This window comes from Macrotis lagotis, chromosome 2 (assembly GCF_037893015.1).
Source record: "Macrotis lagotis isolate mMagLag1 chromosome 2, bilby.v1.9.chrom.fasta, whole genome shotgun sequence".
Taxonomy (NCBI): Eukaryota; Metazoa; Chordata; class Mammalia; order Peramelemorphia; family Peramelidae; genus Macrotis; species Macrotis lagotis.
In genome coordinates this window covers 264,520,188-264,528,130 of record NC_133659.1, presented here as the reverse complement: position 1 = coordinate 264,528,130, position 7,943 = coordinate 264,520,188, and the positions used below count along the sequence as shown (strand labels likewise).

Genomic DNA, 7,943 nt, shown 5'->3' with positions numbered 1-7,943 from the left:
AAATGAGTAGACAAAAAAAGAGTATCATAAGTCTAAGAGACAATACCTTACTATAAAGGTGACCTAATGCATCTAAGGATGAAAATCAGCAAATTAGAAGAAGCAACTCTGCAAAGGACTGTATTGACCAATGGTTTTTTTTGACTGATCTTAAAAGTACTGAAGCAATTCAATTATAAATGAAATTCTGTCTGTGATTTAGGATAGACCTTTTTTATAATCTCTCTAAAATGGACATAATACTGTAGATCCCTAACTTCTTCAAAGGAGTGAAGTAAAAAGGAACAAAATCATCTCAGTAAATGACCTTAAATTCTTCAGGAAAGGAAGCAAATCAGATAGAGCTTTATTGAAATAGCATACTATCGTATCTAATTTTTTGGAACTAGGCTATCTTTTGAAAATTCCCAAGCATCACATATTGATTGGAAAGTCAAAGCAACTACTAGGCTTCTGGCCTTCAAATTTCTTTCCCAGTACAACCAAAGGCTAAAAGATACAGCAAGAAAAGAAGGGGAAAATATTCTTAAGAAACAAAAATCAGTGAATACAAATATAAGAAATACAAGTTCAAAAAGCACAACAACTTTAAAACTCAGTGGTTAAGCACCACTAGTCAGCAAAAATAATTCTAAACATTATGTCTTTTTCATTTTCAAAATAAAAAAGTAAAATTCCAATCAAATTAAAGAACATATCTCTAAGAGTTGCATTTTCTTTTAGCAAATGGAATAACTCCCAGCAAACTATATCCTTTTAAATACTTATGGAAGCTAATGCCTTTTGTTCAGCCTGTACATGTATTCTTGAGTCCTCCTCACTCTATTGCTGAAATACCCAAGTTCTGGAATGCAGTGGCCACAAAGGCATTCTTTTCTTTGAACTACAGACATGGTCTCAACTATTTATTTGCAGCATACTTATTTTTTTCAAATGAACAATTATTTATTTGTTTTTATTTACTTATTTGTGTGTTTGTTCATTTATTTATTTATTGTTCATTTATTCATTCATTCATTATTTATTTATTTTTATTTATTCATTCACTCATCATTCATTCATTTTATTTATTTATTTTATTTGTTTATTCATTCATTCATTCATTTGTTTATTCACTTATTTATTTATTCATTTATTCATTTGATTGATTGATTGATTGAATGATTGATTGATTGCAAACCAACAGGGTCAAAGTGATGTGCCCAAAGTCATACAATTAGGTAATTATTAAGTGTCTGAGACCAGATATGAACTCAGGTCCTCCTGACTCCAGTGCAGGTGCTCTAACCACTGCACCACCTAGCTGGCCCTGAACAATTATTTATTAAGGAGTCTTCTATATGGCCAGAGACTGTGCTAAGCACAACAGATTTGAAGAAGATTAAATGGTGGTTTCTGTTCTCCAATGAGCTCACAACCAAATAGGAAAGAACATGCAATTAATGAACAAATAAGACATATTTACAGGGATAAATTGAGGGATAATCTCAAAAAGGAAGGTACAAGCATAAACTTTTATCTATACTTATTAAAAATATACTAAGGATAAAAGTTTGGAAAGACTATAAGTGTTAACCATAAGTTTTCCAAACCCTAGCTTAAAAAAAAGTCATCAAATATCACTGTCCAGTCTTTTCCCATTACATGCTTTATCATAACTCTTTATTTAAATGATGAGTTTCATCCTGTGCTTTAAATCATGATCCTGAAGTTTTACAGACTTTAAGTGTGTGTATATCTATCTATCTATATCTATATCTATATCTATCTATCTATCTATCTCTCTCTATATATATAGTGAGAGAGAGATACATATATATGGGTATATATGTATATATAAATGTGTGTACATATATATATGTATATATATATATATCTATGTGTTTATAAATATACACACTTATATATGTATGTTGTCTACTAGTGCCTAAACCTAGAACCAGCCAGCAAAACCTAAGGAGGATAGTGACCTTCTGCATGTAAGAGATACCTTTACTTATATAAATCAGCCAAATACAACAGTCACATAACAGATACTTGGGTAAAAAATTAACTTCCCAGATTATGACTTGAATATAGACATCTCACTTGGATCTAAGAATTGTGTTTGAACATCTCTGGATTCCAGTAATCCTAAATCTCTTCTGAATTGCTGTGAGTTAGCTGCATGCTCCTGGAGCAGCTTGAGAGATTTTCCATGATGCGGGGAGCATTAAAACTCAAAGAATCTGTGGCATCATGTGAGAGATCTCACTAGGTAGGCCCCAAGTCTCTGGGAGGGTGGGGATACTGAAACAACTGGTGCTCATAGGAGCCCTCTCCACTGTGGGAACACAGGCTAATGGCCCCGCCACCTGGACAGTCTCAGGAGCTGGCATGCCGCCCTTACAGATAAGGTGTGCCAGAATCCTTGGGAGCTGGACATTCCGCCCCACAGACCAAGGGCACAAGACACAGCTGTGTTTTACCACCTCCCTCCTAACATATCCCCTTATCCTGTAATGCAAGATGCTGCATGTACATCCTGCTTGTGAACCCCCTCATCACCTCATTATTTTTTGTTCTACCCCGGAAGACCTAACAGTATATATGTAATAGCTAAGCAGTAATAAAATTGAGCTGGAGGCATAAGGCAGTAGCGGCTTGACTCCTTATTCTCAACTCCCCTCCAGGAGGGAGGTTGTCACTGTGGGCCCCAAGGAAGCAAGCCACAACACTCCACCAATCTGGAACTGATTATTCCAAGTCTGATTGTTCCATTCTGGAAAGTTTCCTGAAGATTTCATCATATTGTCCTGGTGAAATGGAGAGTAAAGGCTTATGTACTTTCCAACACCTTATTCATTCTGAACCATACTGTTGCCATTTTTGGCCACGTGGTGTCTTTCTGTTCATCTCTGACTTCATTGTCTAGTTCTGAAGCCAAACTTGTTTGTAAGTAAGGTTTAAACTCTCATCAACATTTTCGATCTCCTGTGGGCTGAGGTATGTTTGCTTCCCAAAACTACTAGTGAATATATTCAGTTGAGCTTGGGAGAACACTGCTCTCAAGGTGGATTTTTGACTAGACCCTGATCTTCTTCGACCTGAGGAATCTTGGTCTTGTTCTGGAAGGAAAGATTCTTTGAAGTTGGGCTAAGTGGCAGAGTCAGGAGTATCTTGAATGAACATATCCATGGATGAAGAAGGAGCAGGAGAAATTGCTCTGCTTGAATGGAGCTATTCCAGACTTTGTAAGGGTTTGGGGAGGTAAATGGCTCTGGCTGAGACAAAGAGATCCAGATGTTTTTAGGGCAGTTTGGTATGGACTTTGGGCTGATAGGACTGGCATTGCTACAAGTGACAGCAGGAGGTCTGTCATGTTTTAGGGAAAATACTCAAGAAAATAGCTTCAACCTGAGCTGTTGCATTAAGTCCAGTAGCAAAAGCCTTTAATGCATGGTAGGCACAGTGCTTTGCAAAGTATAAAACTACAAATAAAGAAAGACTCAACACCAAAGGCTGTAGCTGGCCTAGGAAGAAGGGCCTATACCTGAAGGAGTGAATTTGTGGAGCAGTTGGGCAATCTTTTTTCAATCACTTCCCCACCTGCAAATCCTACCCTCTGGGCTCCACACAGCCGTTACCATGAAAATGGACAATTTATAGAAAAGGTGGAGTCTGAAGCTAGACAGTTACAAGGTATGTGGGAGTGAATGAAGGAATAAAGTTTCTATAAATCCAAGAGAAATTAGGAAATTCAGAAATACTTTTCCTTAGCTTAAACCTTCAATTTTTCACTCAAATTATTCAATTCTGCCAACTCTCACTGTCTGGTGAACCTCCATCTTGATCATTCTATTTAATGGTAAATGGTCCCACACTTCTTTCAGGAGAGTTCCCATTATTCTAATTCCCTTCTGGGTGCCCTGCTTTAGAAAAGTACAGGCAAAAGTCTCTAATAAGCAGCTGAGAAATCCTGCTCCAGTGATTGATATTCTGCCTCTTTGTAAGAATTGTGCACAATTTGGATTTTCTACTTTGTCCCTGAGGATAGTGACTTAATAGATCCATATTTCTTGGTCATAATACCTCTTCTCAATGGATATCTGACACTTTGAAAATGCTCACCTTTCTAAAATATTCTGGAATCACATTCTTTTTTCTGTAGATTGGGATGGGAAAGCTCCTGGGTGGGAGCTTCTGGGAGCCCCTCCATGGGTCATATTGGTCTGGTTTTGCCAAGGCAACCAGAGGTAGGACTTGAAATTCAATTAGCCTTGTAGCTCTTTAGGAATGAATTTATTAAATGTTTGACCAAATAGAGCCCACAGATTATGTTATAAATATCCAAATAGCCCTTGAAAGAAAAAAGGTTCCCCATTCCTGTTGTAGATGATCCCTGCTGAGATATCTGTTTGTCCTTCCACAATTTTCATAGCACACAATTTTAGCCATGAAGTTAGGATACTTTTTGAGGAAGCTGGATAGCACTTGCTCAAATTGGTATCTATACACTTGTTGCACATACACAATAACTCCCATCTCTGGCAGGAGATGGTCCCTTCAAGGTCTTTTTCTGAACCAAACAGGTCCTACCTGCCCGAATGCTCACAGGCCTCCCCAGGGATTACTTTCAAGATAAAGGTCAGCTAAAAAGCTTAATCTGTGATCAAATAACAATGATTTATTTTTTTCAGTTGTTCATGTGCCAAACTACCATTTGATAAGACTCTAAAGGAAGAATTTGGGCACAATACTAAAATGATTGTTGGTATGAACTAAATCATCAATCAATATTAAATTATGTACATTATGGTTTTATTAGAAACTAACATATATAACAATCCATATAATCATAAATTTTATTCAAGATATATGTACTGTGTTATTTACTATCATTTAATAGTTTATTAGCACTTCTTGATCTCTACAATTCTGAGAAAAAATAATTATTTTTCTATTAGCTTTAATTGAGGACTATAGGGTTCAATATATTTGTATCTGCCCCTCCCCCCCAGCTGTCTGTCCTTTTGCTAGATGTAAGGTAAAAGGTTTTGTTTTTGCAAGGCAATGGGGTTAAGTGACTTGCCCAAGGCCACACAGCCAGGTAATTATTCAGTGTCTGAGGTCAGATTTGAACTCGGGTACTCCTGACTCCAGGGCCGGTGCTCTATTCACTAGCTGCCCCCTTGGATCTAGGCTTTGTTTGAAAAAGGATAATCTTCCTCTGCACAACTCATTAGTGGGATACCTAAGGAAAAAAACCAGAACACATTTTAAACCTGGCATGAGTAACTTGTCTAAAGGTGAGATTATTATTTTTCAAATTCAAATTGCCCTAATTGTGAACTCTTTTGTATTATGAAGTGAAGTTCTCTGGGATTGTTCCTGAGGGTTTTTGGGGAACACATTTTTGCCATTTTGTTTTGTTTTCCAGCCAGTGTGGGTGTCAGGGATTGTTTCAAGAATCCAAGGGAGGTGTCTTGGATGGTAAGATACCTCGATCTTTGACTTTTTTGGTTTGATAAAAATGCAAAGGAATATTTGCCTGGCATCTTGTGTCTAGTCTATGTTGTATGTTATTTGTTTTTTTTTTTGGTGTGCAGTTTTTGTGTATAGTTATTGCTGACTGTTGAAAATATGGGACAAACTAAATCTAAGATTTAGACCCCATAGAGAGAACTCCTGCTTTTTATATGACTAAACATGTGTAATGAATGATTCCCTCTTCCCTCCTTCCTTTCTTGGCCTGAGATGCTATAAGTATTATTAAAAATGTCAAAAATTTTAAGACAATTTGAAAGAAAGATTGGGGCTGGCATGTATGATGGGTTATTCTAAAAGAATGTATAAGTAATGATAAAAGGAATCAATTATATTATTAAAATGAAAATAAAAAAAGAAAGACAATAGACAGAAAGCAGATGATGGTGAGTTGGTGATTTTGAAGCCTCATTCTCATCTGAGTTGAAGAGGAAACCACATGTACAATTAGGAACCTTCTGAACACATGAAGAGGTGAGAAACTTGGGTGAGAGTATGGGGAAAGGACTTTCAGAGGAGTCCATAGATTAGGATTTGAGAGGGAGGGAGAGAAGATTTGGAAGCAATTTGGAGAGGTCCATGGATTGGGATTTGAAAAGGGTGTAGAGAGAAAATAGGGAGAGGACTTTTGTCAGGCTGGGTGGAATGTATGGTTGGATGTGAGGAGTGAAAATAAAGAATATGAGAATAGAGTAAAGTAGAGGTTGAATAAGAAAATGGTGAATAAAATAAGATGGAGCAAACTTCAAAAATAGTCATTGCAACCTGAATGTGAATAGGATGTTTTAGCAGCTTTCTTTGGGGCAGCAAAGATTCTGAATTGCAGAGATTCCCACCAGTTGGAGAATAGCCAAATAAGTTGTATTGTATGATTGTTATAGAATAATATGATGAGCTCAACAATTTTAGAAAAAAACATACAAAGACATGTACGAAATCATAAAGTGTGAAGTGAGCAGAACCAAGAGAACAGTCTGTAAAGTAAAAGCAGTATTGTTTAAAGAATAATTTTGAGCAGACAAGACATTCTGATAATTACAAATACACAAATTAAAAACAAAAGACATGAAAAAGTTGTTAAGTGCATTAAGAGAAAAAACTGATAAAGAGGAGTATGTATAGAAAAACTTTCCATAAATATATTTATTTGTGTCTAAAGGTAGCCATTTGTAGAGTAATGGGGGAAGAGCAGAAAAGAAAAGAAATATGCATGATAACTGTATTATATATTTAAAAGAAATAGTAAGCTGTACACAACATATTTGCAGCTTCACTTCCAAGTATCTTTTAATTATATTGTGCTATGGAATTTCATGTTTAATTCTTCAAATTAAAGAGTAGTGTCTGGGAGATGAATATAATGTCATGGATTTGTAAGGTTGGTGTTGAGTAAAGATCATTGAAGGTCAGAGTGAGTTAAAGAAAAGGTTGAAATCTAAACACAACAAAAGGGTCTTAAAAAAAGTAAAGTCCTGGAATTCTCAGAAGCATAGTTTGTGATACTGGGTACAATGGCTAAGAAAACTTTGATCCTATGACATTGAATATATCATCTGTGAAGAATGTGTAGCTTCAATCTTCAAAGAGATAAGTGGGAATCCTAGCTAAGAACACCACATAGTTTAAGTAGGCCCAAGTCCTTGTTCCAACACTGACTTGTCATTCCCCAAGATGGCTTTCCAAAATTCTATTTTCACTGACGAGTTGGGGTTGTTTTGCTACTGCCTTTATAAAAAGCCCCTGTTCTAGTGAGTTGTCGCTCCACTATCAATTTCCAGTAAGTTATTTCTAATTCTTCTCACTAATACCACTGATTTGTTGTTCATGGTTTGGTCAATTTGTCATGACCCCACTTTGGGTTTTCTTGGCAGAGAAATGAGTGGTTTGACATTTTGTTCTCCAGTTAATTTTGTAGATGAGAAAACTGAGATAAAGAGGATTAAACCACTTGCCTAGAATCACAGAATTATCAATAGTCTGAAGCCATATTTAAATACAGGTCTTGCTGACTTCAGGTCTAGCATTTTGTCCACTGCATCACCTAACTTCCTACTTGAGTATTTCTTCAATTCTTCATCAATTAGCTTTTACAACAGGATGTTCATTGGAAAGAGAATATGCAGATAATCACAACCCAAAGTGCTTTTATGATGTCCCAAAGGATATTTATGGATCAAAGACATATGGTGCATATCAACTAGTCAGTGCTGATGAAGTCACATTGATTAATGATTAATGATCTTAGTGAGATGAGCTGAATGCTTCCATTGGGTTCTTAACAGACCATCATCAATCAATGCAGAAGCTGTTGACTGTTTACCTCCAGTGGAAGAGAAATCTATCCATAATCAACATTCCAACTGAAGAAGAGATTTTGGATGCCACTGGGCTCCTTTTATGTGACAAAACATCTGATA

The 7,943-nt window shown here is 36.3% G+C and overlaps 2 pseudogenes; both read right to left on the bottom strand.

Moving 5' to 3' along the window:
- Positions 1–2,062: 2,062 nt before the first annotated feature.
- On the bottom strand, positions 2,063–3,629 carry LOC141512218 (homeobox protein NANOG-like; annotated as a pseudogene).
- A 156-nt stretch (positions 3,630–3,785) lies between these two features.
- LOC141512217 (PRELI domain-containing protein 2 pseudogene) lies at positions 3,786–4,524 on the bottom strand (annotated as a pseudogene).
- Between the last annotated feature and the right edge of the window lie 3,419 nt (positions 4,525–7,943).